Below are 24955 nucleotides of genomic sequence, written 5' to 3'. Positions count from 1 at the left end.
TAAGGTATTCAATGAGTTTTGGAGCTTCATGTCTAACTGAAGGTTGCATTTGTTCTATTTTATTTATAAGAAAATGCCTTAGATTTTGTAAAAACAGCCAATTGTCTTTATTTATATTATAATTATAAATTATCTGTTCCTTTGTTAGAATTTTCCCTTTCTCTATAAGTTGATGCCAAAAGAGTAATGTTTCTTCTTTAAGTATATTTATTTTAGATATTTGGAATGTATCTAGAATATTTGGTGTAAAAGCTATAGGGAAAATAAGAAAAATCCAAGAATTAATATTTGGTATTTTGTTTATATATGTTCTGAACACTGAAAGTGTAGAACTTACATAGTTTGATGGCAATTTATTAATATTATTCCTTTTCCCTAAAAAATAATCTTTTAACATCCATATAAGGGGTGATGGTATTACTGTTAAGTTGTCTTGTATGTGATTATAATTGATTTCTATGTAAATCTGCTCATGGGCTTGTTTCCATATAGGTGTGTATGAATTATTTAACCATAGTGTTATGTTTTTAATAACAGATGAGGTAATATATAAATCAATATCCAGTAAATTAATTCCACCATCTTCCCAATCTGGCAAATGTTTATTTAAGGCTATTGGAAACCATAGAAAATTTAAAATTAGTTTATTGTATCTTTGAATAATATATTTGGGAGGTGGCAATGAAAAATTTTGTATTAAGTATAATATTTTGGGAAATATGATTATTTTAATAAGATATAATCTGTCTGCTGTTGAAAAGATATATTTATTCCAGTAACCAATTGTTTGTTCTATTTTGTCTAGTATTTTATTATAGTTAAACATTAGAGAATCTGTTAATTCATTGAGTAGATTTATTCCCAGATATAATAATTTACTTTCTGTTACTATATATTTGGAAAATCTTTTGTTTATATTATTTTTTTTTACAATTACAGGGCATAATTTTAGTTTTGTTTTCATTAAATTTTAAGCCTGAAATATTTTGAAATTTATTCATGGAGTTAAATAGAGCATTCAAAGACTCATTTGCATATGAGAGAGTTAATAGTATGTCATCAGCAAAGAGTTGGATTTTAAGGTTTAACATTTTATTAATACAAATGCCCTTTATGTTATTGTTTGATCTGATTTGATTTGCAAAGGGTTCTATGAGTAATGCAAATAACAATGGTGATAAAGGGCAACCTTGTTTAGTTCCCTTTTTATTGTTATAGGGCCTGATCTATATTATCCCAGTTTAACATATGCAGTAGATTTTTCATATAGTATTTGGATAAGATTATTAAAATTAGAAGGAAAGTTATATTCTTTTAAAACTAGTGAAAGAAAGTTCCAATTAACCGAATCAAAAGCTTTATTAATATCTAATGAGATTACATTTAAATTTAGGACTTTATGTTTGCTATAATCTATTAATGTTAGTATTCTTTTAATATTATCTGAAGTATTTCTTCCTTTAATAAAACCTGTTTGATCTTTGTGAATTAAGAAAGGAAGAAAGTGTTTGATCCTATCTGCGTATATAGCCATAAACATCTTGTAGTCTATATTGAGTAATGATATTGGCCTATATGAGGAACACTGTTTCTCATCTTTATCTGGTTTGATAATTGGGGATATCAATGAATATTTCCAAGAGGGTGGTATATTCAAATCTTTATTGGCTATATCATATACTTTTAATAATAAAGATATGGCTTGATTGGGTATTAATTTATACATTTCTGGTAGCATATTGTCTGGGCCAGGTGCTTTATTTGTCTTGAGCTTTTTAATTTGTGATTTTAATTCTGTCATATTGATTGGTTTGTTTATAATGTCTATTTGTTCTTGTGTTAATTTAATATGAATATTGTTTTCTAAGTATTTTTTAATATCCTTAGTAGGTGTATCTTGATTATTTATCGAATTATCAATGTTAAATTGGAGTCTGAATGCTTCTAAAATATCATTTAGTTCCATAATTCTTTTGTTAGTATTGGGAATAAATATTTCTTTTATTTGCTTAGATTTAATTATTTTTTTTTGTTCTATTAGTTAAGTATCTCAGGTGTGCTGAATTAGTAGAGTATGAGTTTATTTTTATCTTTTCTAAGTTAATCATAATCTTATGGTGTAGCAATTCTGTATACTTCTTATTGATTTGTGTAAGTTCTTGAACTTGAGTAGCATTACCCTTTTGTATTTCCAGTTTCAATTTATCTGCTTTGTTTTGTAAGTCTAGCATATCTTTATTCCATAACTTCCTTTTATTTATGTACCAGGATAATATCTTCCCATATGTAACTGCTTTTAATGAATCCCAGACATATATTTCTGAAATATCTTCTGTGTAATTTATTTCTAGAAAGTTTTTGATTGTTTCTTCATAAAATTCTTTGAAATCTCTCAATTTTGTGATATAGGAAGGTATCCTAGTAATGGGATTTGAATAAAATGGTGTAAGCTCTATCTCAAAGACTATGGCATTATGATCAGATAAAGGACAATTTATGATTTTGACTTTGTCAATTTTTGTTATTAGGTCATTGGCAACATATATTCTATCAATTCTAGAGTTAGTTTTATATCTATGAGAATAAAATGTGAAGATTAGTGAGTCTGGTTCTGCAAATTCATTTATATCTTTTAAATACAATGTATCTATAAATTTTGATAGTGCTTTAGAGATGGGTTGTTTTCTTCTTTTGGATTTAGAATCTGTATCTTTTCATTCATTATACAGTTGAAGTCTCCTGCCAATATCAGGCTACCCTTAGTTAAATGAATTATCTCTTCAAAATGCTGTTTAATTGTTTTTAATCCTAGTCCTGGGATCCAATATAGATTTACTAACGTATAGATTCTCTTATTTAACTCTATTGAAACTAGACAAAACATACCTGATGTATCTTGATGAGTAGTAATTATTTTAGGTGTTATAGTTGAGTTGCGAAGTAGTATAGCTACTCCTCTTTTTTTTGTTTTGTATTGAGAGTTTATTAGTACTGTGTAATTATTAATATTTAAGTTGTTTATATCTCTATCTAATAAGTGTATCTCTTGTAAAAAGACTATTTGTGGTTTATGTAAGTTTATGTACTTGAATAGGCTTCTCCTTTTATTACTATTATTTAGACCATTAACATTTATGGATAAACATTTCATTTCCTAGTTTTGAGTTTGTTTTATGTGTAAGTTTATGTAAATATTGTTTATTCTTAGTTCCATCTTAGATACAGAATTCAAAACGTTTTTCTTGTATGATTTTTGCATGTTTCTGAGTGACACCAAAGTGATAGAATAAAAAAAAAAAACAAAGAACTTCCAAACTTGTAATTCTTAACCTTAAAAACCATTCTCTATTGCTATGAGGTAATATACCTCTTCGTTTGGTTAGTGAATCTAACCAAACAAACTTTCTACCCTCACAAATAATATTTGGATCAGTTTCTCTTATCCTCTTAGTTTTAAATAAAGATAATTGAATAATATATTAAGATAATCTAATCAGCTAAAATATATACATATATTCTTTACTCATCTTATTGTAATTCAATAATACTTACTTCTAAGCAGGTTTCAAAAGGTACAAATATTTAGATTAAGGTAGTATCATTTCAAAATAATTTAGGGTATTAATAAACATCATGTTAAAATCTATAACTGTATATTTCATACATCTGTTGAAAACTATTTACTGACATTACTGTATAATACAGTACCATTGTTGTGCAATTGTTTTAGACTACTCAAGTCCGAAACCAGTGTTTAAATTAATATTTGCAAAGTCATATTGGAATAAAAACATGAATAGTTCTGAAACCACATCATATTTCATGTTTAACATAAACTGAAATGCGATACAATGTATAAGTATATTAATATTTCTTTAGTAGACATTAAATATGTTCCTCTGATTGCATTTTTCAGCTTTTCAATGACAATTCCCATGGCTGGAGACAACAAGATCACAATTTAGACAGCTCCCTTATCCAAGAGACCACTCATAATGTTGTTACCTGATTGAGTGTCTTGTTGCCAACACTTCCATCAACCCTCAGAGGGACCCTGCACAATGAAAACTGACACAGTACAGAGGTAAAACTGCAGCACTTGACCACACCCTCAAAGCAAACATCTATGTATATCACACATCAACTCCCACAGCTTAGACTGACACCCAACCAGTGAGTCTATCTGCTGACAACAAGTGCTGGAGATACAATCCTGACCTACTCAACACCAGTAATTCAATCCTATGACTGAACAAAAGTATACTGGAGAACACATCAAAACAATGGAAGCTGCCAAGATTCAAACCACCATGTATGAAAATATTACAGGCCAAAATTCCCAACCCATTTTGCAGCAAAGAGACAAAACGTATTCAAACCATGGGGTAACACCTTTACCACGTCAAAAAGGTGTCCAAGAAGCTTGTTTTTCCTCCAACATCGGAGGACAGCCACGATGATCCATGCACTGCAAGAGTACCATTTTATCCTGGCAATTGCTTCACGACTGTATATAGAAACATTTAATCCAAATCATTAACTGGCACCACAACAATATTTCTCAGAAAAGCTGTTTTACAGCCAATGACCAGACAGAACGCATCATTGAGAGGATACATTTATCAAATGTCAAGTGCCCCAGCCATAATACAAGTGTCTCCTCAAATCAATCCCCAATGAATCTACTGCCCACCAAACTTGCAGACCAATACTGGCATCCTTTCATGCAGTCACATTGAAACACAAAAATACAGGTCCGCTGATCAGGAACAACCAGGCTCTCAACTGCCAGACAACACACCCGTCTGCAGAAAGGTCCAAGAATCATAGTTGCATTGTCAAGCATCCTTGTCCACACTAACAGTAACATGATATACCCGCATACACTAGTATTGTGTCATTCTTGATAATGTAAAAAGCCAGACAATATTATAAGAAGGGTGAAGCCAAAGCCAGGCAACATAACAAGAAGAGCACAGCCGCAGTCACCATTCAGATGAGCAAACGGGAACAGCATGAGTCATCTAAGGATGGATAGCCCGTTGAGTACCTGCCAGAATGCATGCCCATAATGCATGGCAACCCAGTAACAAATTAGGGTGTGGGCTAAGCCTCTCCCCCTTCCACTCAAATCAGATCCAACACAATATGTGTGTAGAACACAGATGCTTCGACAAAGCCCAAAGCCACATGGGATATAAACATTGTATAATTGACACACCGGGTCAAATCCACTGTTGTTATGTTACTCATTATAGTTGCCTATACAATCATTGCTTCCACTTTCTCCATCTAGTATACCATAACGTCATCTAAATGTTTGATTTGCCAAATGCACATCCAACCTTCTTGTTGCATCCCACCTGCCCACCCGAGGGCATACCTTGGCAGCAGGACATCATTAGTATTCTGCAGGAGCACCAGTGTGGGAAATGGCAACCCTCCCCAAAACAAACCTGTCAGTTGCTTGACATTTACTAGTTTCTTTAGAGAATTTGTAAAAGAGCAGTGATTTTATTTGCTGATGATTAATTTCTGCTTTTTAAACTCTGCTGTATAAAACATAGTAAGGGATAGCTAAAATGTCTGGAAATCTAAACTGATAGAAAGACAAGCAGATATATGTCCTTATCTATCAAGGTGCTAGAAGACATCAGTAGCCATAAACTGAAAGTGCTTCAAAAATAAATATCTGTGTATATTTATATGAACCTTTATATTATTTATGTTTCCTTAGAAGGAATTTAGGTTTCTGTATCTTTAAATGTGAACCTAGCTTATTTTCTGACTAGACGTCAATTAGAAAGAGTCAGGGATGGCGTACACAAGTAAATGCGACAAGCAATAAGTGACTCAAGTTTCTAGTGATGTTTGTGGCTGTTAAATTGTCTCGAGAACCAAGCAGGAAAAGGTATGTTTTTTCTTTTTTCTTTTCCCTCCTCTTATTTGGTGACAAACTCATGTAGTGTGCATGCAAGCACTCTAGTTTACGGAGTAGTGTTCACAACTGTCAAACTTTGCATTTTAAACATGCTATGCCTTATTTCTCTACAAAAGAAAAGACAACAGGATATCTAAGCTAGTCACAAGCATCTTTCAACTCCGGATGTCTGGAGCCACAACACACATGACTTATAGCCTCAAAATATCACTTAAAACATATTTTTTCACTGGACTATATCAGTATGTGCATATGGGTCAAAGGCAGAACATCTTTTAAGCTTATTTAAAGTAGTCTTATGATACATCCTAACTGAAATCCTTCATTTCAAAAGCAACACATTTCTGCCCAGCATTAGCGTTTATCCAAACAGGGACACTTTTAACTTATAAAAAGTAATACTATCAGGGATGTAACTAATAATAAGTTATATAGCAGCCATTACTATACCAATTAAGCAATATAACCATATACTGATTAAAATATTATAAGTTAATGAAGATTTAATAAAAAGAAGAGAAAAATAAAAACAACAAAACACAAAGAGAGAAAATAAATAAATAAATAAATAAATAAACTATTTGGGAACATTATTATGCATTGATTACTCTGATTAAGAATATGAAAATAATAGATGGATAATAATGAAAAATAGAGTAATGTTTAAATTATGCTTAGTATATTGATGTGATTTGAGATAAATGTATTTACATTTATGCTAATTTTGACATTTAAAATATAATTGAAAACAGTACCTGTTTTGGTGTAACTTGAAGACAGTAAGAACTTTTCTTTTGTTGTTAGTATTATTATTTAGATTTTTACAGAATATAACATATGTAAGATTATTTGTCCTTTAGTTTTTTTTTTCTTTTGCTCAACAGTTTTCCAATTATTTACTTCAGCATTTCTCTTCAGTGTACTTATTGTCCAGTCCATAGATTCTTCATGTGTTAGGATGTTGTTGTTGGTAAGGTATTTTATTGCTGAATCTACTGTTTCAAAGATTTTTATTCCATTTGGTAGAAAAACTTTCAGTCTTGCTGGAAATAAAAGATGGACTTTCAGTTGCTTTTTCTTCAAGGTTTTTTTTATTGGTAGAAATTCTTTTCTTTTTGAAACCACCTTTGTAGAATAATCATTGTCAAATCTTATTAATGAATCATTGTATTTGATGGGAGAATTTGCCCAAGCATTTCTTAATATAAGATCTTTATCTTGTGTAGAAAAAGTCTCATAATTATAGATCTCGGCTTGTTCTTACCGGAGAAGAAGCATTTCCAGAAGCTGCTAGTGATCTATGCCCGTTCTATACCATATGAAAGAGCTTCAGGTATTTTTGTTACATCTGGTATCCAGGTGGTAAGAAAGTTTATCATATTGTCCCCTTCAGATTTTTCTGGTAGACCATATATTCTAATATTATTTCTTCTTGTTCGGTTTTCCATATCATCAAGCTTTTCTAGTAAATATGTATTCTGTTGAAGTAAGAATTCAGTTTGTTGTTCTTCTATTTGGACTCTAGTGTCAATGTCACTTAATGACTGTTCAGTAAGTGATATCTGTCCTTTCTGCTGTGTAAACATTTCTTGAAGCTGTTCCAGTTGTTGTGAGCACTTTTCTTTAAAAGTATCTATTTTATTGTCCATCTTGTCGATTTTTATTGTAAGTTCCTGTATATTTGTAATGAGAGACTGCAGGTCTTTTTGAGAGAAGAGTCTTGTGCTGTATTCCTTAGATGACTCATGCTGTAAAGCTGATATTGGTGCTGATTTTCCAGTAATTAATTTGACAGGAATTATTCAAGTTCTGACAATAACATTTTTCTTATAGATGCTCAGAGTTATTAGAAATAAGTTAGTAATAAAAATTTCTTCAAATTAAATATTATTTTGTAAAATTCCTGTCAGGAATTGTATTGAGGTAAGAGAGCTGAAATGAAGTGCAGCTATCAGTTCAGCATCCTAGCCACGCCCCCCAAAGCAACTATTTCTGATAACTCTAGATAGTAAAAACCTTTAGCACAATTTAGGCAATAAAAATAGGAAGAGTTGCAGGCACATTTTGGGAACTTATGACAGATAACTAGAAATCCTGCAGATGTATTAGAGACATTTTGGTTGTTTTATGAAAATATGTATAAAAAAGAATGGGGAACCAAGAAAAGGAACCCAAGAAAATATTTCTGGAAGACAATTATGCCAAGGTTACAGGAAGAATGGAGCTTAATTAACAGCCAAGTTAGGAAGAGATGAGATAAATATTGTGATGTACAATCTAGCAACACGGAAGTCTCCAGGAAATGACAGCATTCCTGTGGAAGTTAGGAGGGAAGAAAGTGATAAAAACTGGTGCAAAGCATTACGATTTGGTTTTAAACTGCTGCTGAGCTGTAACATCTAAGTAGATGCAAGCCTGCAAAAATGGGGGGGAGGGGGCTGCAAAAATGGGGGGGGGACACCACATATGATCAACACTGCATAAAGACAAATATTCTCAGAGGTTCCCTAAACCTAAAGACCAATCAATTATGCAGAGGAGACACCTTTGATGTATCTTAGCATCTAGAAGTGCAGAACACCTGAAAGCTGATGAATAACAATGAATCTGGCTTTCAGTACTGGAGGGGTCAAGCAGAGCTCCCAGGTATCATGCTGTGGTGATGCATTAATTATGCAGACACCACGACTCCTCAGTGCAAGTTCAATGGACTGTTCAGCAACAGAAGATGAAGACAAAGGTGTTATGCATACGCATGGGAACCCTAAGTCACAGACAACAGCTTACCATTTACAGATGAGGTAGGAGAAGAATCACAGGCAAAACCAGATTTTACACTGAAGATACACATTAATATGCATATGGTGCTTGTGTCACAAAACAGTTGCATCAAAGCATGAACAGGTCACCAGAAAGTAGCTCACACCAAAGTTACATCCAAACTTGTGCAATCTGTATTCCACCGGCCAAGAAAACTTAGCTGCATTCAGCAGATGCAGATGTGAGGCATTATCAGTTTCTTGTTACATGAGGAGAGCTTGCATGTTAACATAATGGAATTAGTAGCAGTCACATGTGATATCAGTACCATGTTGTAACATCAGACTTGCAATTACTCCTTTCCTTACATGTGTACCAAACTGCCAATGCAAACTGGGAACAAGGGGTAAGAAATACCTCAAGCACACACAATTCAAAGCAGACAAATACACCCAGATATGCTGAGGCAAATGCATGTAACCTTCCTAAACCACAAAGACCTCCTAGATGAAGTACACATAAGAAATACACTCAGCAGCCCCAAATGCACTCTCACAAAAAACACCCACATCAACACAGAGCTACATGTCATGGAGTGTCTACCTCTAAGCCCATAAGGCAAGTCACCATACAATCTAACATTCTAGTAATTGGAGACTCCATCTTGAAAGACACTAATGCCCACCTCACCACCCTGAGTAAGGAGAAAGTTACAGTCAGTTGCTTATCAAGGGCTAGAGTCCTCCACAATTATGCATGCACTCAGGTCAATGGACTATAATTACCAGTGTGACTAAGTCATAGTCCATGTGAGAGTAAATGACCTGTGATGTACCGCCCTAGACTATATGGACAGAGACATCATACAACTCTTGGAATAAGTGTCTCAGGCTGGTATGAGCCTAGCATTGAGCAGCATTTTACCTTCTCCAAGGATGACGCCACAATACAAAGAAAAGATGACTGACTTGAATAACTGGCATAGTTTCTGGTGTCATTCTAAGGGGGTGCAATATTTGTCAGCATGTAAGGATATGGTCAACAGGCCATGCTGCTTTATCAGGGATGGTCTGCACCTCTCCCCCTATGCTTTCAAATATTAGCTAAAACATTGTTTTCCCCAACAGTGCCTTTTTTAGGCAATGCCAAACTGAAAGTGCTTCCAACATAGCAATTCAAACCCAAGAAAATCTAAAGGTATTACTGCTCATTGCTAGGAGTCTAAACAAAAAACTCCACTGCCTAGAAGCTCCCTTTACCCTAGAGAATGCTGATAAATGTGCAGTCACTGATACGTGGTTGAAAGCCATGGAGAGAACACCAACATTGCAAGGTTATAATGCCCTGCACACATTTAGGCCAGCTACTTTACAGGTCGGGACTAAAGGTGGGTGTGTCTCTGTTAGCTAAAAAATAAATATACTTAAAGGCTGGTCAAACAGGACAATGCACTTGAGCTGCTCCATGTTCAAGTCACCATAGATAAAATCCAATACCACTATCTTGCAGGCTATAGAGCCCCCTCTATGATCCAGGAAAACCGTACCATGTATTTAAACTTATTAGAAACACTAACCATCCAACGGCGGCCATGGTGGTGCAGCGGTTAGCGTTGCTGCCTCACAGCAAGAGGATCTGTGGTTCAATCCTCGGCTGGGGTGCATGTTCTCCCTGTGGTCACGTTGATTTCCTCCAGGTGCTCCAGTTTCCTCCCACATCCCAAAGACATGCGGTAGGTGGATTGGACACTAAATTGGCCCTAGGTGTGAGAGTGTGTGTGCCTTCTGTGGAAGGTTGGGCGCCGGGCTGGCAACTCGACACTGTAAAACTCCACTGCCAATCATGAGCAGACAGGTGATCCACTGAGGCGACCCCTAACCGGGAAAAGCCGAAAGAAGAAGAAGAAACACTAACCATCCAACCCAATACCATATTTATGGGTGACTTTAATTACCCCATTATTAACTAGGAATCCTATATGACAGCAAATGTACATGCACAGAGATTCCTGGATTTTGGAAACACAAACTCCCTGGACCAGATGGTCAATACATAAACCAGGGGTGCAACCATAGTGGATCTGGTCCTTACTAATATGGGAGACTGCTGCACACCCCCTAGTGTAATGCCTTCCCCGGTAAGGACACATCACACAATGGTCTCCTTTGAATAAAAAATAAAACCTGGATCCTCAGCTAAACATGGAATATCCAGGAACTATTATAAGTCTAACCTCCTGCTATTAAGTGAGAACCTTGCAAAATTTCAATCCCCCATAAACCCTAAGAACACTTCTGCTTGTGCAGAACTTTTGACAGAAACACTATACAAGCATGTTAATAGCTGCATAGAGCCAGCTGTACCTACCAGGAAGAAGTACAGAATGAACTAAAAAAAAAGCCACCCTGGTTGAATCACAAAGTCAATTGGATGTACAGCAGGAGGAACAAAATCATGGTAAAATTTAAGAGGTGCAGCACCCAGCAGGATAAAAGCACTCTCAAACTAAACAAACAACTCAGAGGACAAAAAGTATGCCAAAGCCAAATCTGAGGCAAGTTTGGCCTCCCACGCCAACAACCACTGCCACCAAGCATTCTTTAGCTATGTCTGCAACCTCAAAGGCAATAAACAATTGTGTGCAGAGCTCATTGTAAATGGAACCACCTATACTGAGCCAGAAGATATAGCAAGCCTCCGGACTGTTAAATTCAGCTCCAACTTTACTCGTCTCTCCAACTCAACCTTCCCTCAGGAAAATTAACAAATATAACTCCCCCTACTATCACTAGGGAACAGGTCCTTAAATATTCTCTCTAAGACCAAGAACACTGCATCAATGGGCAAAGACAATATCCCTGGATACCTTCTAAATAGCATGAAACATGACCATCATGGCCTCTGGAATTACTATATTAACTGTAGCCTCCAAACAGGCTACATGCATCATGAATGGAAAAAGGAAACAGTCATCCCTCTGCACAAAGGTGGGCCATCTACAGACTATGGAAACTACAGACCCCTAAGTCTAACCAGTCTTATACGTAAAGCCATGGAAAGAATTATCATGGAGATGATCAGTAGAGATATAGTAAACCTCCAGACACTGGACCCAACCTAGTTTGTTTTAGTCAAGGGTAGACCATGTCTACTCACTCTGGTGGACTTCTTTGACAAGGTCACCAAAGCAACAGATGAGAGAAAAATCATTCAGACTGCCTAACCTGACCTGGCCAAGGTATTTGACAATATCCACTTGAGCACTGTTGACAAACTCAAGAGGTTAGTTACAAACCCGGATGTCAGTTGGTGGATAGCCAACTGGCTCACAGACAGGACTCAGGAAGTTATAAGTGGGGAGTCTACCTCTACAAAGAGGCCAGTGACAACTGGAGTCCCACGGGGATCATTCCTTGGACCGCTCCTTTTTGGCATTTACTTCTCAGAGGTTGTGGCCAATGTCAGTGGTCTCTCGCTGACTAAATTTGCAGATGATTGTAAATTAGGAGCTGTCATTGAATCTCACACTGACAAAATGTTCTCCAGGAGGGGCTGACACAGATAAACAGCTGATGTCTGAGCCATGGACTAAAACTAAATGCCAAGAAATGCATAATTAGTACCTTCTGAGAAGTCGTCCATCTCTGGTAACTATCAAATTGGCAACACACCCCTTAGACTTGACCTAGCAGTCAGGGACTTAGGGACACACATAGATAGTAATCTAGTCTTTGATCATCACATGTCTACAGTGGTGAGAAAATCATTCTATGTTGTGCAACTTATAATCAAAAGTATGGCATCTAGGTCTAAGGAAGTCATTGTTCTACTGTATTCGGCATTCATCAGACCATTCATTGAGTACAATGCCCCCTTTGGTATATACTTTACCAGGCATATTCAACTGGAATGTCCACAGAGGTTGCTCAATAAAAGAATAAAAGGGCATAACTAATATGTCATGTGCTGACCGACTCAAGCCCCTACCCTTGTACTCTGTGTCCTACAAGCTTTTGAGGGGAGATCTATGCCTGGCATACAGGGCATTGTCAGACCCCACTCTGATGGACCTCCTACATATCCACCAAACAAACAGTACCAGAATTACCCATTCTAAAGAATTAAACCTTGCCTATGATATAAATAAGACCTGCTGGAAAGATTGGTATGTATCACAGAGACTACCCCGTCTATGGAACAGGCTTCCCATCCATGTGAAGGAAAGTTCCTGCCTAACTCAAATTAAAGTGCAACTTGGACAATTGGATGGGAAACAGGAAATGCATCCCTGGTTTGGCACCCATGTCTTTAATGGACACAGGTAGCCTGTAAATGGTTCATCTGTCAAGCCTATGCTCGCACTTATCAAGGGTATCAGAACTGGTCAGAAATTTGGGATACATGACTAGGCTTAAAAAGGCCCTTGAGGTCATTAGCCTAGTAAAGACCTATGAACCCATAAATGGAAATAGCAATCAGGGAACTAATCAAGCAGGATGTAGGGAACCACCAAATACTAACCCATATCTGTTTGGATTCATCAAGGGCAAGTCATGCCTACTCAGCCTGGTACATTTTTTTAAAAGGTCATCAAACCAATAGATGAAGGGAAAATGGTACACACAGTATACCTCAACTTGGCCATAGCTGTTGACATGATTGCTCATGAAGATATAGTAGAAAGCTACATATGCTCGAAAAGAACACTTAATTCAATAGATGGATTGCCAAACCATCTCACAGATAAAAACCAGGAAATCAAAATCGAGTACATTACCTCTACAAAGATACCAGTTACCAGTGGAGTGACCAGGGTTCTGTGCTGGAGCATCTAATTTTTGGCATCTACTTTCCTGAATTAAAAGCTACTACCAAAGGGCTCTGGCTGACTAAGCTTACAAATGAATGCAAGATAGGAGCAGTCAATGAATCCCCAAGTGACTTAGCATCCTGCACAAACGTTTGTCCCAACTAAGTAACTGATGCCAAAATCATGTACTAAAACTAAATGCCAAAGAATAAAGAAGTTATGTCTTACCATAACATTCCATCTGTGTTTAGATCTTTATTCATTCTTTACTGTTAGGACCTCGGTTCCGTCCTCAGAACCGATACAGCCATTTCCCAGCTCGCGCAAGCCAAAAACTCTCAGCTAAGAACCTACCCACAATGCCCCTCTCCTAGATACTCCAGATCAAGTTTGCCCACCCTAGATAAAAAAATGTAGTAATAGGAAAAAAGGTAGGAGGCTCTGTCTGAGCAAATACCGTAACTAGGAGTACCTAAGGTCCACCAGGAGTCCAGGAAGGGGGAAGGAGGGTGGGAAGTAAAGAATGAATAAAGATCTACAACACAGATGGAACATTATGGTAAGACATAACTTCTTTATCTGATGTTGTAAATCTTTATTCATTATTTACTGTTAGGACTGAGTCCCCAGCTACTTGTGTCCTGGGTGGCCCTAAGGAAGGATATTCCTGAGCACCATAGAACCAAAAGATGCTCGTCCCCTGGAAGCCAAATCCAATTTGTAATGAGATATGAAGGTATGAGGTCTTGCCCACATGGCTGCTGCACATATATCATCCATAGAGGCTCTGGAATGAAAAGCTGCAGAGTATCCATAGATCTGGTAGAATGAGCCTTTATTCTGGAAGGCAAGGGTAGCTTATTCTGTTGATAGATAAAGGTAATGAAATTTCTAAGCCAGAAGGATAAAATCACTTTGGAAACAGGTTTACCCAATCTGGGTCCTACAAAAGCCACAAACAATTGGTCTGTTTTCTGGAAAGATTTAGTCCTGTCCAAATAATAATAAAGCTGTCGGTGCACATCAAGGGTGTGCAAAAGGTACTCCCCTCTATTAGAAAGCCTTGGGAGGAAAACAGGCAGGTCAATAGATTGGTTAATGGAAAAAACAGAAATGACCTTGGGCAAGAAGGAAGGGTCAGTACGAAGGGACACCCTATCCATGTGGAAGATCAAGTAAGGACTCCTGACACTCACACTCAAGGCCTGCAGCTCAGGTACTCTTCTCACTGAGTAAGTGCTACTAGAAGTATGGTTTTCCAAGACAAAGATTTCAAATCACATGAATCAAAGGGCTCAAAGGGAGAGCCTGTAAGGGATTGAAGTACCATAGTCAAGTCCCAGGGATCTAAGGGAAGCTTGACCGGAGGTTTAACATGTAATACTCCCTTCAAAAAAGTCTTGCATAGGTGGTGTGACATAATAGAAGAATTTTCAAGACCATTGTGAAAATTGGCGATAGCTGCTAAATATACAGTGATCATTGAAGCTGAGGCTCCTGCATGCAGGAGAGTAGTCAGGTATTGCAGAATCCTTTGAATAGGCATAGACAAAGGGTCTAAGTTCTGGTCTTTGGTCCAAACAGATAACCTAGTACATTTACTAGAATAAACCTTTCTAGTGGAAGGTTTGTGTGAGGCCAGAAGAATTTCACGAACAGGAGATGGGATGTCAGGCAGCCTGGCAATCATTGGAAGTAGAGGAACCAGGCTGTGAGCTTGAGAATGTGCAGGTTTGGATTAATCAATCCCTGAGGATGGGATAACAGGTCCTGGGAATGATTCAGGATCCATGGGCTGCGAATCAGATGAGGTCATAGAAACGGGAACCAGACTTTATGTGGCAGTAGGGAGCAATGAGGATCACTTTGCTTTTCAACCTCTGAGCTTTCTGGAGAAATTTTGGAATGAGGGGAAATGGGGGAAAGACATACAGAAGACCCGGGAGTCAATCGTGCGCTAGAGCATCCATCGGTGGTTCCCTCTGAGGGGGGATGAAGGCAAAATAGCTCCTGTATTTGTAATTCAGGGGGAAGCAAACAGGTTGCAGCAAAGCTTGCCCCAATGTTGGAAGATCCGAGCTGCTATTACAGGGTTGAGGGACCATTTGTGAGGCATCAGGATGTTCCTGCTCAGATTGTCCACAATAAGGTTGGAACTCTCGGGAATATGCGTTGCTATAAGAAAAATGACTGGAAGCTATCACCCAGTGCCAAATCCTCTTGGCTTCCTGGCACAGGGGGTAAGAGCTGGTTCCACCTTGCTTCTTGATATACTAGATGACTGACATGTTGTCTGACTGAATTGCAATGGTCCCCAAAGGCAGGGATGCATGGAATGCTTGCAATGCTGAGAGAACTGCCCTCAGTTCCAGGGCATTTATGTGTAAGTTGGCCTCAAGGGGGGTCCAGGTACCTTGGACAGTCTTTCCCTGAAAATGCCCCCCTACTCTAATAGTGAAGCGTCCATGGTCACCGTGGTTTGAGGAAGACAGAACGGTTGACACCAAAGATTCTTTTGTGGCTCCATCCACCATAGCATTTCCTCCTTGCAACAGTTTGTAAGGCGTATCATGTGGATGAGTGGGTGGGTTAACGATGACCATTTTGCGGAAAGGAGCCACTGCAGGATTCTCATGTGCAGTCTTGCTAGTGGTACCAAAGTAATGGCAGCTGCCATGGAGCCCAAGAGTTACAGTACAAGACATGCTGGTACAAACGTGTAGGAAGAAGATCTTGAATTTGGTGTCTTATTTTCAAAAGCCTGTGAGGAGGAAGAGAAGCTTGCCAGGATGTTGTGTTGAAGACTGCTCCAATAAATTCCAGTGTCTTTATTGGAGACATCTGAGATTTGTCTTTGTTGATTGTACTCCCCAAGTGGAGAGCGAGATCTTGAGTGTAAGAGAGGCTGCGGACTAGGAGGTTCCTGGTCGGAGCGGTAAGGAGCCAGTCGTCTAGATAGGGAAACACCTGGAATCCTTGTAATCTATGATGGGCTACCACAACTGCCATACATTTGGTGAACACTCAGGGGGCTATTGAGAGACTGAATGGCAGTGCCCTGAACTGGTAGTGATTGGCTCCCAGCCAGAAGTGGAGAAACCTCCAGGAGCGGTGATCCATCTTTATGTGGTAGTACGCATCCTGTAGGTCTATAGAACACATCCAATTGTCCCTCTCTATGAAGGGAAGAATGTACTGTACTGTGACCATCCGGAATTTTTCAGGTTTGATAAATTTGTTCAGTAGGCTGAGATCCAGGATTGGTCTCCAGTCCCCTGTCTTTTTTGGCACTAAAAATAACCTCGAGTAAAACCAGGATCCTGTCTGTTCTGGTGGGACTGGTTGAATGACCCTTTTCTTAGCAGTTTTTCTATTCCTAAGGCTGCTAATTCCCTCTGATTGGCGGTACATCAGGGATTCATTTGACAGGTCTGAGAGTTAGGTCGAAAGTTATTTGATAGCCTCTGGATATTATTTTCTGCACCCAAACATCAGTAGTAATAAGATGCCAGGCTGGTAGATGCAGAGAGAAATGACCTCCGACTGCTTCCAGAGGAAAGCAATCGGGCAGCTGATTAGGAGGGCTAGTAGGGTCTGCCAAAGAAAGAATCTCTGGCTCCCGGGTTATGTGGACCCTCTCTACCCCAAAAGGGGCATCTTCCATAGGAGTTGTTTCCTCTGCCCTGGGGGGATTGTTCACCATGAGTGTCCCAAAAGGATCCTTGGGATTTCTTGAACCATATCTTTCCCCCCTTTTGGTTTCTGGAGTAGGGCCTCTGGGGGGCTGGAAAAGCATATGCCCACAACAGACAAGGTCTTTCTTTCAGAGTTGTCAACCAGTGCGTTAACGAAGGAAGATTTAAAGAGGTCTGCGAAATCACACAACCGCTTCCAAGCATTATGTCTCATGACAACACCAGATGTGGCAGCTCGAGCTTCCCCCTTGGTGGTGTGAGATATCAAATGAATCGAGGAGTTTGAGATGGAGTCAAGGGTAGCTAGCTGTGAGGTGACAGTGTCACGCACCTCATCAGGCAGTACCCCTGCTAAAGAGGAAGACATTTCATTAATTAGGTCTCTTTGGAGGTGAGTAAAATGTGCCAGATAATTCAGTGACCGAATGGTAAATGTCACTGAAGCATAGGTCTGCTTCCCTAGTCTGTCCATGGTACGGGACTCTCTGTTTGGAGGATGGACAGTAGAAGTATCTTCTGCCAGTTTCCTCTTGGTGGTCGCCGCCATGACCATAGAAACAACTGTCAGTTGCTAGGACCAGTGGGGCTGGTCTTCAGGTGTAGATAAAATTTGTACTCCTTGAAGGCTATTGTAGCCGAGACATCAGAGACATTAAAGCTATTGGTGTGGATTTCCTTGCCTTGTAGTCTTTTTGTGCGTTTGGATTGTGCTGCATCTTTTGAGGTTTTACAGTAGATAAAATTTTTGTCTGGCCTCCAAGCAGGGTTGCCAGACATCCCTATTTGAGCGGGATTGTCCCAGGATCAGCAGCCTGATCCCAAGTCCCTCTCTGCCGGTTAAAATCCTGGTAAAACAGCCTCTGCTTTGTTTTTTTTATTCGCCCATATCCCGGTATACGAGCCAATCAAAAAATCACACAACTGAGCTATTTTTGTTTATTGGGGAACTGCCTGATGTTCCGCATTGAACAGAAGAGGGTCCACTGTGCGATTTTTTTTGATTGGCTGGTATACCAGTATATGGGCCAATCAAAAATCGCCAAACACGGCGCTACTTGTGTTTAATGCAGAACTGTAAGGTGTTCCGCATTAAAGACCTTTTTTTTTGGTCTTTACTTTAGAGTGAAGGACCATTTTTTTTTTTGTCCCTACCTGTCCAGTAAGAAATCTGGCATCCCTCCCTCTGAGGGACAGGTTCTACATTGTCTGGGGCCTTTCAGGCATGCTGCACAATTAGTTTAACAAGGTCATCTGCCAGTGGGGTCACCTAGGAAGTAGATGGCTGGGCATGGAAGGCCTGCAGGAACACCGATTCCTCAGAAGAAGGGTTATAGGACGTCCAGTCTCCCTGCTGCTTGAGGATTTTGAGAATGTCTTTGAATGAGATGTCATCTGGGGGAGACCATGGGGACCCTTCCCCTCATCACAATCAGTGTCTTCGGTGATAGATTTCTCCGGTGAATCTAGGTGCTTCCTCTTGCACCATTTCTTCGGGGGTGGCTCCCAAGTGGGATCTTCTGAGGAGGACTCCGGAGAAGAGGTTCCCTTCAAAGAGGGTTCTTGTGACTCCCATGCCCGGGGTCCTGAAATATAGGGTTGAGAGAGGAGCAAGAGAATTGGATGCCATCGGAGAGATGTACATAGATGGTGCCAGTGAGAAAATAGGTGCCGGGCTAGATACCAAGGTACGGATGGTCCAAGCACTGCTTTGGGAGAACATTGGTTCCACTGGAGCTGATGCAGCAAGGGTGGACAATGCCAACAGGGAAAACATTGCTGTCAGAACCGAGACAGTATTCACTGGAGGTATCTTGTCCTTGGCAGGTATTCGATTTTTGGAGCCAATAGAGTCAAAGAAAACTGTCGGCACTATGGCTGGGGATGGTGCCAAAGCAGGTACAGTCATTGGAGCAGATGCCAGTTCCAAGGATGGCACGAAGTCAGTAGTGCCGAGGTCGGAGCCGGAATAGGGGTGAATATCATGGATGGCACCAAGGGAGAAGACACAAAGCCTGGTGCTGAAGAGGTCTGTGCCAATGAAGCACGGAGCCAACTCGGTTCCATAACTGACAGAAATGCAAGATCTGAGTGACTCAATTTGTCCTTATGTTTTTTGGTCTTTGGAGGGGGTGAGACCTCCAACCTGGATAGAGCCTCAGAAAAAGGTGTCTTGAGTAATCCGTTTGTCCTTATGTTTTTTGGTCTTTGGAGGGGGTGAGACCTCTGACCCAGATAAATCCTCCGAACAAAAGTTGCCTTGAGTAATCTGTTTTTCCTTATGTTTTATGGTCTTTGGAGGGGGTGAGACCTCTGACCCAGATAGAGCCTCTGTAAAAGGTGCCTTGAGTAATCTGTTTTTCCTTATGTTTTTTGGTCTTTGGAGGGTGTGAGACCTCCGACCCAGATAGAGCCTCAAAAACGGTGTCTTGAGTAAACCTTTTAAGATAAGTTTATTATTACATTCTGTTAGTGTACAATTACTAAAAACTAGCACAAAAGTCACAGTCAGCTCTAATATGATCCACGCCCAAACAGTAGACACAACGAACATGTGTATCTGAGTTAGGCATCTTATGTCCACACTTGTCACACTGTTTAAATCCCAGCTTAGCTTTGTCTGACATAGTAAGGCAACAAGGCTATCCTATAGAAAAAATAAGGGAGAAAATACCAGTGATGTTATTTAAAAAAATACCACTAGTAGAAAGGAAAGGCCTGTCAAAGACAGGAGAGAGGGACAGTACCAGTAAAGGCAAAAAATTAAATTACCAAGGAAAAGGGTATTAATAGGCTTAGGTTGTAGGCGACAGTAAGAAAAGGATAACTTGACTAAAAGTTAAATAATTTTAAAGAGAAAATGTCTTAAAATTAACAATTTTCTACTTAGCTTTGAGAGAGATGGCATGCACGTCTGTCTAGGAACACAGTAAACAAGATGTGGAGTATCTAGGAGAGGGGAATTGTGGGTAGGTTCCTAGCTGAGAGTTGTTGGCTTGCGCGAGCTGGGAAACGGCCATATCAGTTCCGAGAACGGAACCAAAGTCCTAACAATAAATAATGAATAAATATTTACAACATCAGATGTATTATTGTATCCTTTGGGAAGCCATCCACCCTAGGGAACTACCACACTGACAACATGGCCCTAAGAGTTGACCCAGTTGTTCAGGATTTGGGATCTTATGTGGGTAGTGCCATACCTTTTGAACAAAATGTGTCCACAGTTGTAATTTCTTACTTCCTTCTATATTGCATATTTTATAAACAATAGGGTTGTGTCTAGATCTAGGAATGAGTTTGTTCTCCGTTACTCAGAAGTCATTATGCCATTTATTGAATCTGATGTCCCTTTACCATGAATATGTCCAGACACATGCAACAAGTACAGCAACCACAGAGATTCTTTGCTAAAAGGATACAAGGCCTAAACTACATGTCCTAAATGGAACTACTCAAAGCCCTTCTGCTACACTCACTGTCCTACAGACTGCTAAAAGGTTACTCGTGTCTGGCATGCAAGATATTCAACAAACCAATACTGATGGGTTAACTGCACATAAGTACAGTGGCATCAGAAATGCTCTGTCTAGGATTCTAAGTCTCTTCTGGAAACATCAACAGAATTGTTTGGTGGGATAGGTAAATCTTGGTCAGGATACTGCTGCTCTGGAACAGACTTCCCATCCATAAAAAACAAATGTCATCCCTGTTCATAGTCAAGCAGAATCTGGATCTATGGGTGAGAAACAGATAAATTAACATCTGTATTACTAATGGACAGAGACAGATCTTAATGCTTTAGCACAAGTATGGGTCCTCTGAAATTATCTATATTACAATCCCAGTTATTCTCATTAGGGGTGATCTATAAAATTATTGACCATTGGATGATTAAGACCAGTCTCTAAAAATGTGATAGGTTAATTGAAATGCAAAAAGGGAAACTGGCCAGGCTTAGAAAAAGCCTATAAGGGCATCTAGGCTAGTACTTACCTAAGAACCTTTAAAAATGCCAAAAACTTATTAATACCCTCATTTATTCATTTATACCTGGAATACATTTTAAAATACATGAACCATTGAAAATGTCTTTGTCATTGGTTTGGGAAGAGACAGTAGGATAAGGGATAAACCTGGTACTATCATAAAGTCCCAAGAGGATGCCAAAATCTGCCAAGAGGGCATTTCCAAAACAAATAGCTAGTATCAAAACCACGGACTACAACAAAATGCTAGGAAATATCCATTGATTATATCCTGCAGCAAGCATGACTTTTCCTGTAATTATCAGATTGACAACACACACCTAAAAGTTTATGATATAGTGCAGGACATGAAAACTTATGTTGACTACTAAATGTCAGGGATCTGGGAGTGTGTGTGTGTGTGTGTGTGTGTGTGTGTGTGTGTGTGTGTGTGTGTGTGTGTGTGTGTGTGTGTGTGTGTGTGTGTGTGTAGTACAGGTATTAATGCTATGTTGTTTTTCCCTCACAAGTGGCGATAGGGTTCAGGGTCCCTCCTGCTTGATCATCACATATCCACTGTTAAGGAAGTCCTTTTTCAATGCAGAGCTTATATCTAGGGTATGGCATCACTGTCCGGGAATGTAATCATTCCAATGCACTCTGCTTTCATAAGGCTACTCATTGAATTTATTGTCCCTTTCGTAAATAAAAGTCCTAATAATTGTCACATCTGGGGCAACCACAACTCACTTTGTCACCCAAAGACATCAAGGACATAAATCACCAAAACATGCAGACCCTCACACAAGCCTTGTTTCTCTTTTCAATATCATGGAGGCTGATATAAGGCAATTTCTCTCATGCTTATGCAGCCTCAACAGACCTTATCCTGTCAGACCTATTACAGATTCACAAGTCCACTGATAATGTGAACACCTTCTGAAGGCATCACAATCTGTTTTGGAACATAAATTGACCATGTTGGAAGGACATAAATGCATCGCAAAAACTGTCTTCTACTCCACATAAAACAGAAACACTTTTCTTACTCTAGTCAGATGTTACTTTGATAGATGGGAACTGCAAATTCACCCTGGTTTAGCACCCATATTCCTCATACGGCCCAAACTGTCTTCCTACTCTAATATGATCCACGCCCAAACAGTAGACACAACGAACATGTGTATCTGAGTTAGGCATCTTATGTCCACACTTGTCACACTGTTTAAATCCCAGCTTAGCTTTGTCTGACATAGTAAGGCAACAAGGCTATCCTATAGAAAAAATAAGGGAGAAAATACCAGTGATGTTATTTAAAAAAATACCACTAGTAGAAAGGAAAGGCCTGTCAAAGACAGGAGAGAGGGACAGTACCAGTAAAGGCAAAAAATTAAATTACCAAGGAAAAGGGTATTAATAGGCTTAGGTTGTAGGCGACAGTAAGAAAAGGATAACTTGACTAAAAGTTAAATAATTTTAAAGAGAAAATGTCTTAAAATTAACAATTTTCTACTTAGCTTTGAGAGAGATGGCATGCACGTCTGTCTAGGAACACAGTAAACAAGATGTGGAGTATCTAGGAGAGGGGAATTGTGGGTAGGTTCCTAGCTGAGAGTTGTTGGCTTGCGCGAGCTGGGAAACGGCCATATCAGTTCGAGAACGGAACCAAAGTCCTAACAATAAATAATGAATAAATATTTACAACATCAGATGTATTATTGTATCCTTTGGGAAGCCATCCACCCTAGGGAACTACCACACTGACAACATGGCCCTAAGAGTTGACCCAGTTGTTCAGGATTTGGGATCTTATGTGGGTAGTGCCATACCTTTTGAACAAAATGTGTCCACAGTTGTAATTTCTTACTTCCTTCTATATTGCATATTTTATAAACAATAGGGTTGTGTCTAGATCTAGGAATGAGTTTGTTCTCCGTTACTCAGAAGTCATTATGCCATTTATTGAATCTAATGTCCCCTTTACCATGAATATGTCCAGACACATGCAACAAGTACAGCAACCACAGAGATTCTTTGCTAAAAGGATACAAGGCCTAAACTACATGTCCTAAATGGAACTACTCAAAGCCCTTCTGCTACACTCACTGTCCTACAGACTGCTAAAAGGTTACTCGTGTCTGGCATGCAAGATATTCAACAAACCAATACTGATGGGTTAACTGCACATAAGTACAGTGGCATCAGAAATGCTCTGTCTAGGATTCTAAGTCTCTTCTGGAAACATCAACAGAATTGTTTGGTGGGATAGGTAAATCTTGGTCAGGATACTGCTGCTCTGGAACAGACTTCCCATCCATAAAAAACAAATGTCATCCCTGTTCATAGTCAAGCAGAATCTGGATCTATGGGTGAGAAACAGATAAATTAACATCTGTATTACTAATGGACAGAGACAGATCTTAATGCTTTAGCACAAGTATGGGTCCTCTGAAATTATCTATATTACAATCCCAGTTATTCTCATTAGGGGTGATCTATAAAATTATTGACCATTGGATGATTAAGACCAGTCTCTAAAAATGTGATAGGTTAATTGAAATGCAAAAAGGGAAACTGGCCAGGCTTAGAAAAAGCCTTTAAGGGCATCTAGGCTAGTACTTACCTAAGAACCTTTAAAAATGCCAAAAACTTATTAATACCCTCATTTATTCATTTATACCTGGAATACATTTTAAAATACATGAACCATTGAAAATGTCTTTGTCATTGGTTTGGGAAGAGACAGTAGGATAAGGGATAAACCTGGTACTATCATAAAGTCCCAAGAGGATGCCAAAATCTGCCAAGAGGGCATTTCCAAAACAAATAGCTAGTATCAAAACCACGGACTACAACAAAATGCTAGGAAATATCCATTGATTATATCCTGCAGCAAGCATGACTTTTCCTGTAATTATCAGATTGACAACACACACCTAAAAGTTTATGATATAGTGCAGGACATGAAAACTTATGTTGACTACTAAATGTCAGGGATCTGGGAGTGTGTGTGTGTGTGTGTGTGTGTGTGTGTGTGTGTGTGTGTGTGTGTGTGTGTGTGTGTGTGTGTGTGTGTGTGTGTGTGTGTGTGTGTGTGTGTAGTACAGGTATTAATGCTATGTTGTTTTTCCCTCACAAGTGGCGATAGGGTTCAGGGTCCCTCCTGCTTGATCATCACATATCCACTGTTAAGGAAGTCCTTTTTCAATGCAGAGCTTATATCTAGGGGTATGGCATCACTGTCCGGGAATGTAATCATTCCAATGCACTCTGCTTTCATAAGGCTACTCATTGAATTTATTGTCCCTTTCGGTAAATAAAAGTCCGAATAATTGTCACATCTGGGGCAACCACAACTCACTTTGTCACCCAAAGACATCAAGGACATAAATCACCAAAAACATGCAGACCCTCACACAAGCCTTGTTTCTCTTTTCAATATCATGGAGGCTGATATAAGGCAATTTCTCTCATGCTTATGCAGCCTCAACAGACCTTATCCTGTCAGACCTATTACAGATTCACAAGTCCACTGATAATGTGAACACCTTCTGAAGGCATCACAATCTGTTTTGGAACATAAATTGACCATGTTGGAAGGACATAAATGCATCGCAAAAACTGTCTTCTACTCCACATAAAACAGAAACACTTTTCTTACTCTAGTCAGATGTTACTTTGATAGATGGGAACTGCAAATTCACCCCTGGTTTAGCACCCATATTCCTCAGGGAAAGAGGTAACAAGTAAATGTCCCAGCATGTCTCCTCTCTGTCTACCTTTG

This window comes from Protopterus annectens, chromosome 6.part0 (genome assembly GCF_019279795.1).
Source record: "Protopterus annectens isolate FY-2018-M chromosome 6.part0, PAN1.0, whole genome shotgun sequence".
In the NCBI taxonomy this organism is placed as follows: domain Eukaryota; kingdom Metazoa; phylum Chordata; order Ceratodontiformes; family Protopteridae; genus Protopterus; species Protopterus annectens.
The sequence above is the reverse complement of the archived record's forward strand: the minus strand, read 5'-3'. Positions refer to the sequence as shown.